Raw genomic sequence first — 12,500 nt, forward strand, 5'->3', positions numbered from 1 at the left:
GCCGAGGTGGGTGAAATAGCGCCACCTCTCCACAGCAAGCCGGTTAATGTGAAACAGGACAATGAAAGCAATGTGAAGCTTACATGAACAGACCGGAGGACGGGCTCCACGTGTGCGCCTCACCTGACCGACTGACGGGCGAGAAGATATCCAGGAGCCTCTCCGGCCTTAGTACAAGTGGATGCCCTGCAAGGGGTTCGCGTGGGTTGAGTACGACAAAGACCAACGCAATCAAGATTCGAGTGCGAAGAAAAAGACGCCTTTCGTCTTCAAGTAGGCTCAGGAAAATGCTAAGGGATCGAGTGATTTTATTTTATTTTTATTTATTTTTTTTACAGCCGAAGCACCTTAGTGTCTCGGCTTGTCAGCGTGTCACGGCGTCGTTATGACCCATCATGAACTGGTATGTGCTACAAAAGTAGGCTGAATCCCGCAGGTCCATACTATGCTTATTACGAGTTGAAGGTCCGAACAGTCTGAAATATTCCGTTTGCCTTAGCAGTGGAGCTAAGCCAAACGTAATAAATGTGATTATGTAAATAACCGACTGCCATTCAGTAACATATATGTGCAAATTCTGTCTGAGTGGGACGGTGAGCGCTGTAGGCGGTGCTTGCACTTTGGCTGTAGCCGACTAAAGTCGAGGGTAGTTTTAAGCTCCGTGAATATTCCGTACACTGTTAACTGGCGGAACATGGGAGAGGCCTTTGTCCTGCAGTGGACGTAGTCAGGTTGATGATGATGATGATGATGATGATGATGATGATGATGAATAATCCATAGCAAAAAAAATTGGAGGAAAGGAGCGCACGAACTCTGTGTGCCTAAAGTCCTTGAATGATTTAGAAGTGCCAGCCCTTGGCTACGCCACTGCGCAAAAGAGACAAACATTCATGCAGAATGTGTTTTTTTTTTTGGGGGGGGGGGGGAATCTGGAGGACTGCGATAGCGTAGAGCTTCGTTGCAGGAAGTCGCAAAATTGCAGAACGGTGTCTTTCGTCTAAAGCTGCATTCGCACGACGGACGTGATCGCGGACGGATCAGTCACGTGACAAGTGACCTGATTCTGATCCCTCCGCTGCCAGCTTTCACACGACAGGGGAGAATTCACGCTACAAGCGAGGATTTCGGCATTGGGCCCACGAGGATCCCAACAGCGATTGGGGCTTCCGTCGTTTCACGAGTCGGTTCACGCGGACCGAAGCGGGAAAGCGGGAACGACTGACATACGGTGACGTAGCACGGGATCCGCAAGCTGGAATCGCTATTCGTCCGTCGTGTGAATACAGCCTTACTGACCATCCGGAACGCGCCACGTGAAATGCGATTGCCCCGCGTCCTCTGAAACACGTGTCAGACGTTTACATTTCTCAAGATGGAAATTTTCAATACTTATGCAAACCTCCAAGTTAGTTTTGCATGCGGGTCCTCATACAGGGGCTTTTTCTATCAATGACCCCCCAAGGACACCAAGAAGTTGCACAATCACTCATGCACTTGCATAATACCCATGCCACACGGACATAGAAAATGACATTCGGTAGCGAAGGCATTCAGTTCCCGCAATGACAATTCCTTCAGCGGTGCTGCTACACGTCCAAAGCGAATGACATTTGACTTGATGATGTCGATCGCAGCACCTTCCTCGTGAGCATTGGGTGAGTAGGAATAAAAAATATAAACCAGCGTTCACAAGCTTCATACACATCAGATAATAAATAAATGTATAAATAAGGATGTTACTCTGCCGTCAGACTTCGTTCGTTACCTTGTTTCTCGACGTTGCAACCGACCATGCAGCACCTTAAGCCAAAGATAGTCAGATCCGTAGCGTGAAAACAAAATGGCGCCTGTCGCATTTATTTTACAGAGTCTATACCAGATTAAGATAAGTTTTTAGGCCCTTGTTTAAGCGATTAGTGTAAATAAAACAAGTGAAAAGTTTTCTTCCATTCGAATCAAATGTCGTTTGATACAATTACTTCATCAGTTGTGCCGTCGAGAGTACGCATTTCTTAGTCGAATGAGTTCTGGCAAAGGCATTAGGCGACGAACGACATTTGGGCGAATGCCATTTCGTTCATCCGTGTGGCACCGCGCGAATCACATTCAATCTGAAGGCATTCAGAGGTAAATGCCATTTTCTCTGCCCGTGCAGCACGGGTAAGACGATTGGAAGGCGACATCCGTGTTCTACTTCTCCTCAGCGGCGACTGCATTGTTGCCGCTCAAAAGCTACCCGCACCCAACGTGGTTTGGCATTGCCTCCGGGTTCGGAGACACTGGAAACTTTCTGAAACTGTAACATGTGACGTCATGATGACATCTTCATAGGATGCTTTCTTGCATCACTCGCGTTGACGCCACCGAAAGTCATTTGTCGCGTTTGACGAGGTAGCTAACGTTTTTGTCTTGATTTAATGTCAAAATGCCTGGCGTAGCCCCAGAAGAAGCAAAGAGGAAGGGGGGGGGGTTAAAATTTCTTTGATACTTTTTTTTACTTTGCACGTGTATATATGCACACCTACAAACATACGCCTGAACAGTAATACATCGCGGTTAAAACACTATGCACCACCCTCCTGCTCCGCCTTTCCGCAAAAAAAAAACATTTTTTCAGGGGCAAAGGTTCTTAGAGTGGGGATCTGTCCATCCTCCGTTGTGTATGTAACCACCAGTGGCACATACCCGCCACTGGGGATGCGAGATTGTCAAGCTTGCACGTAAACACAAAAATTTAGGAATAGTCAAGTAGCTCAACTAAACTATGCCTCTGTAGCAGCTCAAGCGTCGTTTGAATCTCTACACACACATAGGTTTCATATACATTTTAGGGGCGAAGCTCCTTAGAGTGCGGGTCTGTCCATGCTCCACCAGTGGAACATACCCGTTCTAGAGCGGGTATGTGCCACAAGGGATGCTAGATTGAAGATGGTGGTACTTAGATTGTTCACTAGATGGACGCACAGACGGACGTACGGACGGACGGTCAAACAAACTAGCAGGCCAACGGGCAGATGGACGGACGCGCGGAGTGGATATGTGCCACAGGGCATGTGAGATGCGAGATGGCGGTGCTAGGAGTGTTCACTAGATGGACACACGGACGGACGGATGGACAGACAAACTAGAAGGCGGACGCACGAACGGACGGACAGACGGATGGACGGACGCATGTATGGACGCACTGACGGCCGCGGGGACGGACGGAAGCAAGAACGAACGGACGGAACGAAGCACGGACGGGCTGACGGACGCTTCGGCCCCACTCATCATCATTCACTGCTTGGATATGCTGTGATTGTTATCTCGCTACGCCGTGCTGAAAGTAATCTACATCAACTCTACAAACAGTCTACGGAAAACTTACGTTTATGCGATAGTTCGACGTACAGGGCAAACCGCTGACGCTATATTATCAAGGAGACATCACTAGCTCGCAGGTACACGCGCATCTTACGTACGATCAGCGAACAGTCCCCGAGGGCACAGATTATCGCGAAGAAACGATTACCGGACGGGCGTCAATTCATAAACTAACCAGTGTGCGACGACGACGAGTGTAACACGGCGCCGAAAACCATTACGACTGCCCGACCGGTTAACCCGCAGGACGTACTACAACCAACAGCGATAAGCGAAAGGCTCAGGCGAAATGACCGTGGTGGTTAATGTTCCGAATCTGGACAAGACGACGGCATTTAGTTCCGTGCATTGTATTGGAAGGGACTGCCGTGTAACGAGAGTTCCGGGAAAGCCACAATATCCCTACAATACCCCTATAGAAGGGGTGTTTTTTTTTAGTGGCGAAACTTTTTAAGGCGTGGGTCTGTCCATCCCTTGTATGTATGTATGTATGTATGTATGTATGTATGTATGTATGTATGTATGTATGTATGTATGTATGTATGTATGTATGTATGTATGTATGTATGTATGTATGTATGTATGTAGCCACCGGTGGCACATAACCGCTCTAGAGCGGGAAGGAAGAAGGAGGAGCAAGAGAGTTTAAGCGGAAAGACAGGGAGGTTAGCCAGTTCTTAGACCGGCTGGCTACCCTGTGCTGGGGCATGTGCCACAGGGGATGCGAGATGGGAGATGGCGGTACTTGGAGTGTTCACTAGATGGACGCACGGACGAACGGACAGACAGACTAGCAGACGGACAGACACATGGACAGATGGACAGACGCGTGGATGGACGCACGGATGGTCGCGCGGACGGACGGAAGCACGGACGGACTGACGGACGCTTCGCCCCACTCATCGTCATTCACTCCGTGGATATGCTGTGATTTTTTGTAGAAGGTCTCGTTTTATGCATTATGGTTCTGGCACGCCTCCCGTTGGTATTCTATGTTCCGCACCCAACTTTCACTCTGAAATCCACCACACAGAAAAAATGGTCAGCAAAAGTTCGTACTCCTTTCTAGATAAGAAACGTATTTGTCATATAGTCGAGGCCTTCACGCACGGGATATCTGGTAACGCATGTGGTTATCATAAACGGGTACGTGCGACACACATTGGGTAAGTCCCGCTAATCGGCACTGGTCCACTCAAAATGAAGAGGGCAAGAGTTAGCCCAACAGACGGGTATACACAGAATTGTGTGCGGCCCAAGAAAAAACTATCATCATCATGACGGCGCATGTCCCACGAGAATGGAGTAAATACCTCTACACTCAACAACCACTAAAGAAAAAGGAAGAGGGCAACACCTGGCCCAACAAATTTTTCTTCGGGTAAAAAACTAGGACTTTTTATTTAAAAAAAAAACAAAGTAATCGATTTAGCTTTTCCCCTGCATAGACTTTAACTTTTACCTTACATCAGCCACCGGCTTCTTGGCCAATATCCCTTAGTGGGTAAGAGCCAGAACAGAGGTACACAAGCGAGCCCGAAATGACATGCGCGTTACAACATACAAACCGCGGTCACGTGATACTTTGTGGTTAAATGAAAAAAAGACTGGTGGCGCGGCAGTCAGGGTGAAGTAACGTCACGTCAAGGACTCGCTTGCAACACGGCCGCGTATCACCTTTTTCCGCCCGCCATGCGCCCACTCTTGCGCGATACGGTGGTGATAACTGCTCGTCACTGCAGTGCAACAATACAAGGCGGCCATTTGCACTGATAGCGAAAGTTAGGTGAGCTGCAGAAAGTTGCGATAATGTAAAAGAGCCAACTCTTCTCTGAATGGGAGAGTCATTGTGAAAATGGTGGCACGTAACAGCGAGCCATTCGTTGTTGTCACCGCTTGCGCCTAGAAATCGGTGCTAAAAGGCTTTACGCTGATGATTTTGATTTCATTGCAGCTTGGTGTACACTCCGAGGTAAGAACATGTGTCACGAAAGATCCCAAATGAAATCGAAAAGTTTTCGAGTTCACTAAATACGTGGTGGTTTTTATGCAGATTATTCGGGTGATTTGACAAAGTTGCGCTCTTTGCTGAAAAATACGTAAGATTTTTGCTAAACAGGCGTAAGTAAAGTGCGCTTATTTTCTCTTTCATTATATTTTATTCTCAATATAAATAAAAATCGAAAAAAAAATTGGCAGATCCTACCTATAGTGCGAATCGATGATATGCGAAGCCTGAATGAGAAATGTTGATATGTCACTTTAAAATCAGCACAACGTTACGAGGTGGGGGTAAATGATGCCATACATGACTTCCTTATCATGATTATCATCTTTGGATGTGTCGTTTATCTTCGTCATCTATTCACGTCACGTGATACCAAATTTGTATTATGTGGAGCTTGCGAAACGGCCGCGAGCACGCTGTGAGCGTGGTATGTTTTCATGTTCTTACATGACACGTGTGTAAGGATTATGACGTTTGCACTAGTCATATTTCATCATCTATTCACGTCACGTAACACCAAATATAGTATATGCGGAGCTAGCAAAACGACCGCGAGCGCATCATGAAGGGCGCAATATACTCCAACGTAGCGTTGACGCGCCCGCACGCTCCATGGGCGCTGCCACGCTACGTTAGCAAAACTCGAGCAATGCAATCATTAGTCTGACGCCAGGCGCGGCCAGCGTCCGTCGGCGCGGCCCAACGGCAACCGGCGCGAAATGCGATATGCTGCATTTCGCGCCGATGCGTTACTGAAACAACACAGCGTCTCCACATTTTCTTGACGGAGGGACGCCGGACGCGCTGAAACGCACATGCGTCAAAGCAACGCAGCGCGTCGCGCGCCTGCGAGTATTTGGCAGGACCGGTGCCTGGCAAGGCAACGGCCTGCGTGACTCAACGAAATGAATGCAGGGGAGCACGCGCACCACGTCAGGTCGAAATGTATTGGCACCTTGACTGTGGCTTGTAGTCATGTTTTCACATGACACGGATATCATGATTATCATGTTTGACCTGCAGTCACATACCTTGGTCATCCATTGGCGTCACGTAATACTAAATTTGGCATATGTAAAGCTAGCGAAACGGCCGCGAGCGCATCATGAGTGTGGCATATATTCATGTTGTTACATGACACGCATGTCGTGATTATCATGTTTGTATGTGTCATTTATCTACGTCGTCCGTTCGCGTCACGTAATACCAAGTTTGGTACATGTGAAGCTATCGAAACGGCCGCGAGCGCATCATGAGCGCAGCATGTAGTCATGTTGTTACATGACACGCATCTCACGTTTATCATGTTTGCAGCAGTATCATACCTTCGTCATACATTCACGTCCCGTAATACCAAATTTGGTATAAGTGAAGCTACCCAAACGGCCGCCAGCGCATCATGAGTGTGGCATGTAGTCATGTTGTGACATGGCACGCATCTCATTATTATCGTGTTTGCACCAGTCACATACCTTCGTCATTCATTCACGTACCGTAACGCCCAATTTGGTGTATGTAACGCTAGCGAAACGCCCGCGAGCGCATCATGAACTTGGCATGTAGTCATGTTGTTACATGACACGCATGTCCTGATTTTCATGTTAGGGTCTGTCGCTTGTGTTCGCCATGCAATCATCTCATACCATACCAGTTTTGCAACATGCCATGTGAACGAAACCACCGCAAGAGCTGCAGGAACATGAAATGTAAATCAAGACATTCATGACATCCATGTCATTATTTTCATGTTATGACTGGTCAGTTATGCTCCTCATACAGTCATGTTATGTCATACCAATTTTGGTATCGATACCGTAATCCAAACGGCCAGAAGAGCTAAAAGTCGTAAGCGGATAGATAGATAGATAGATAGATAGATAGATAGATAGATAGATAGATAGATAGATAGATAGATAGATAGATAGATAGATAGATAGATAGATAGATAGATAGATAGATAGATAGATAGATAGATAGATAGATAGATAGATAGATAGATAGATAGATAGATAGATAGATAGATAGATAGATAGATAGATAGAAAGTCGCCGAAGTTCGCCAAGAAATGCCTCGCATTTAAAAAAAAGTTCAGCGATTTCGATTACTGCGTACTCGCTCGACTATGGGAGAGCAGTGAGCCAACCCGCTAGAATGGCATTTGAACTTAACGAAACGAATAAAAATCACAGAACATAGTTAGTATTCACAGTACTAACAATATTAGCCAATAATTAACCGTGTACGTGTTCTCGCGTGACTTTAGTTTTCGCTCAAGTGACACCGTGGCGATTGTCAAAAGTATCTTTGCAATTCTTGAAACAAAGCCGCGCTACAGAAACAACGGTGCAGAACTACGTAACCACCTTCTACTCTTTATTCTAACACACTCAATCTGTTTAGTCTCAACCCTAAAATATATATATATATAAGTACAGTTGATCCCTCCGTCATAGGAATCGGTATGACACTGAAGTGCAACGCGTCCTCGTGGAAGTGGTTGAACGCCAAAGATCTGTCTGGCTGGGTAAAAAAAATATACGAACAAAACAAACTCTCTAGCTGCTTTTATTATATAGTGTTTATTAACAAAATTAAAAACTGGCCCTACGTTTCGAGACCCATTCGGTCTTTTCTGCAGGGTGGGACAGTTAGGCCTGCTCCGAAGCTATAGCGACTCTCATCTGCGGTTGGCCACCTTCATACGGTCGTTCTTCCCGCCGTTATTGTTGCTGCATCCGTTGTTTTCTTCATTGGTTGCGGCGACCGTGTACATACACAATCGGCGGCGTCCCAGTTGGGCGGCTAATAGTTCCAGGTGTCTTTCGAATATGCCAAGACTCTACTATTTGCTTCTAGGTGCGACTACCTTCCATTTCTATGACCCGTACAATATACGAAAGCTTTCACAATGGCTATTGGTGTTTTGCCAATATATCACCTCATCATGCCGATACAACCACGTCGACGTCTGCTGACCCATCGCCATCCTTACGGACAAGGCGTTTGAAGATAAAAAAAAAATCCTTTGTAGTAGCTGTACTAGTAAACGTAAAATTGGGCCCAGCGTATGGTTAATCCCACGCAAAAATGGCGTCAACGCGATCATAATAAACTCTGCTTCTCGATATGCACTCTTTGAAAGCGTATAGTCATTTCAGGAGAACGAACAAATATCACGACGAAATGCATCATGACGAATGGGCGAAGATCTTGGTATCGTATGGGTGAGTGGCGATATATGTACCCAACGCGTATAGCAAGGAGATGACCGACTCTGGGTACCTGCGGAATCCAGAGTTGACCATCCTGGGGTTACATTATATACGTATAGTACCGACGCAGTCAATGAGTCAATGAACATGGCTGGTATGACACTGTGTGTAGTTAATATAACAGTTACGTTATATGGCTCCGTTTGTGAGTCATACACAATGTTCTCAGATATATATATATATATATATATATATACATATATATATATATATATATATATATATATATATATATATATATATATATATATATATATATATATATATATATAGCAAACAGTATGTCTTTACGGCTTTCCGAAATGGCCGCTAAGCAACATGCTACCGCTCACACTGCAAAAGTGCGAACCAGATTATTCATCATTGAGACACACATGGTTGGTTACGCCGAGCACACTCTAAGCAAGCGAGGATGCGTTGTCTCCAAATATATACAAAGTAAAATAACGTACTACGCCATACCATGAGACCTCGCTATGAAGTGTCGTTCGCAGTATAATACCAGATGTAGAATTAAAGGTCGTCGCCTTCGCATATGTTATAAAAATGTCGCATAACTTTCCCTTAGCAACAGCGACCGCGTTCACCTCGCAAAGAGCATGAGGCAAGTTCGATCTTCGATGTCAATTAAAGCGTCCAGCTCACATGTAGGTAGCGGGTTCGATTTCCCGGTTTTGCATTTAGATGAAACTGGGACGCACACATGCTCTGCCACTAGAGGCAAAACTATTCACTTAAAGAAACAACAAATAGTCATCTCTCCAGTAACTTGCTCCACTAACAGCCCAATTGTTGCTGTAAAGCGCAATTTTCAAAAATACAAAATAAACTTCAATTCGGCTTATCAACTTTGAGGTCGTTTACCAGGGGCTTGAGGCTTTCACCTTGGGCCACCGGGATTTCTTTCTTTCTTTTCTTTCTTTTTTATTGCTTTCTTTCCTTTCTTTCTTTCTTTTTATCTTTCGATCACGTTGCGCAATGCTCACTCTATAAACTAATTCCTTCCCCAATGTCGGGAATGGGTCTCCATTCACGCACTGAGCATCGCAACACCTCCGTTGGTACAGGCAACGACGACGATCAATGCATTCATTAAAAAATTACAAGTGACATCGACAAAAGATCCGATTGCCATACGAGAAACCAGTTCAAAGCACTGATCGTCGACAAACCCACTCTCAAGAGAGCGTCTATTGACTTGCAAAACGGCACATGCAAATACACCCGTCACCGGCGCAGCTTAGGCCACGTTTGTGTAAGCTCACCGGCTCCGGGGTTTGTTACGTAAAACTCCGACGTTTGTGGGTTACCACACATCACTTTATAAAAGTGTAATTGCGATTGTTATGGAAGAGGTTCAGACAACAATTCACTACTTTTTCCCCGACTCTCTGAAACGTACACTAGCCTAAAGAGGTAATGTGCAGACGCCGTTAGTTCTCTTCTACAATAACACTGCAGTTGCAGCGACTACCTCGCTTCTACAATAACACTGCAGTTGCCGCGACTATCTTACTGCAGTTGCCGCGACTACCTCGCCACATCAGACAAGTTCGCGTATAGAACAACATTCCATCTCGATGGAACATATCTTCCACACAGTGTCGGAAACGAACGAAACCGGAAATTGAAAAATGAAAAAAAAAAGAAGTTTCTGACCGGAACATAAACGTAAGCGAAATATTATATATTATATAACATTTTGCACCGGAGTGAAACTTAAATATTTATTTTTTATCGGTTTTCGGTTCATCAGAAAAGTTGCCTATTCGGAACAATTAAGTTCATGCAGCGCGAGAATTATTGCATATATCAGGGGACGGTAGCGAGGAGGATTAAAGAAAAATTGCTGGAGGGGAAACTCCTGCAATGCCTTGCCAGCAGAAGTGAAAAAGCCACCTTTTGCCACTGCCAAGATGGCAGAAACGTGCTCTTTTCTGATAGCGCCCACTTAAAGATCAACTGGCTTTGATACGTTATGTAAATGCTACGTTAGTTCTATATTAAAGGATAGTGGTTTCCGACGAAATAACACACAGAAACAAGTATGGATGACTGAATCTTCAAAGAACTTTGCCTCCAATTAGAGGCTCACTACGGAAAACTAGTAACTTTGAGACGCACTTGCAGCATTATGTGGCCCAAAAAAGTTCCCACATTAAACTCGTTGGGGGAAACGCTTCGTTTTTAATCGCTGAACGGCGATACTTTATCATGCCCCTACTGATATGGCCGCCACAACCGCCATCTTGCCAGAGGAACGGCTTCACTTCTGCGCAATCATTTTCACTCCAGCAATTTTTTATCCTCCTTGGGCCGTATAAACGCGTACCTCAGGAAGAAATAATAAAAGTAAGATTGTCTTGAAGTTTTGTGAAAAACGAAAAGAGTGGACACCGGAGTTTTCCATTAACGCACGCAGACCTAGGTGTTCCATCGTTAAGAGGGCACTGTCTGCGTTGAAGCTTGTTTTATCAAAAGATTGGTTGAGCACACCAGTAGATTGCGTGCTACATCTGCTCCCTCCCTTGACGCAAAGCATTAAGCATGTTCAGGGATTTCATACTTTGGAGACAAGTAAAATAAATGTTTTTATCTAACTTATCATCATTACCCAACTTGCATTTTCGCACACAAATAAAAACCACTACTGGACATCGTTTTTTTATAGAACAGAAACGCAACGAAACCTTTGCGAAACGAAATTAAGACAAAAAAACGAAACACTTTTGTTCAGACACCCTCCACATGAGGATATATAGAATGCACATACAAGAAAACAAGTGTAGAAGGAAAGCATAAGGGCTATACCTATTAGTACTAATTACTACCTATTTGTATGTAATACTTCTTTGTACTAATTGTGACGTAAATGTGCGGAAAGCAAAGTGGCCGAAAAGACAACTAGCCCTGGGCAGGGACCGAACCTGTGACCTTCGAATAACACGTCCGACGGTCTACTACCCTTGTGACAGTGGCGGTTCTACCACTGCACCCACTTTATGGGGCATATCTGTGCATTTAAACCTGGGAGTGCCAGTCAGCGCCGCTAGTAACATTGACGGCGAGTTTGGAACACTTCTACATGCGGAGCATGTTATACTAAGGGCTAGTCATGCGCCGTCGCCGTCCGCAGCCTCCCCTCCTCCTCCGCCAGTCATCTGTGCATCCCTTCTTCCTCTCAACGCAGCACGCGCTGCGCTCGCTTCTACCCTCCGCGCGCCGCGCGACCTTTAGTTTTACGTGCGCCAGCTGTATACTAACGCGCGCATGCGCAGGCCGGCGCTCGCTATAAATAACCGAGTGTCGGGGCGCGCCGCCCTTCGTCCTTCGAATTTGCAAAGACAATGTCTTTGCAAATTTCGACCTTCGACCGCTGCAACCGCTGCAACTTTACGGACCATAAAGCCATTTTGCTCAAAATACCCAAAGCGTCTCATCAATAAACATCGTCTTTCGCAGCATACGTGCGTGCGTGATCACTCGTGTTCACTCATAACACACACACGCATGTCGCAAATTACAAACCACATTTATCGCAGTTCAACATATATGCTCCGCATGCTAACCAGTGTTCCCACTCGGGAAACTGCGGTCATTTTTTTCTTTCTCTTCTTGGCGTCACGAAGCTCGTGATCTTATTACGAGCTGGCAGCTGGCCAGTAATCCCTCGCATACTATATCTGGAGATAAGATGCACCTCACGAACGCCGCTTCATCTGCACTGTTCGTCAGGTCCGTCCCTCTATTCGAACGCGTGTACAATAAACCAGCAGTGGCCGTTGGCCGTGGCGTCATGTCGTCTTGCTTTTCGTTCACGTGCCGTCTCCGTTGGTCTTCATGGCTCGGTCGTG

At 45.7% G+C, this 12,500-nt stretch overlaps 1 protein-coding gene across 4 annotated transcripts in view; it reads right to left on the minus strand.

The window, feature by feature from the left end:
* LOC119167875 (uncharacterized) overlaps window positions 1–12,500 on the minus strand; it is a 596,496-nt gene that overhangs the window by 365,579 nt on the left and 218,417 nt on the right. For 3 of the 4 annotated variants that reach the window (XR_012884394.1, XR_012884393.1, XM_075867435.1), the window contains exon 2: window positions 84–186. The exons of the other annotated variant lie outside the window; for it this stretch is intronic. The gene's annotated coding sequence lies outside the window, so the exon portion shown is untranslated. The remainder of the gene's footprint in view (window positions 1–83; window positions 187–12,500) is intronic. 4 annotated transcript variants of the gene reach the window in all.

The sequence above is a fragment of the Rhipicephalus microplus genome, chromosome 6 (genome assembly GCF_043290135.1).
Source record: "Rhipicephalus microplus isolate Deutch F79 chromosome 6, USDA_Rmic, whole genome shotgun sequence".
Lineage (NCBI taxonomy): Eukaryota > Metazoa > Arthropoda > Arachnida > Ixodida > Ixodidae > Rhipicephalus > Rhipicephalus microplus.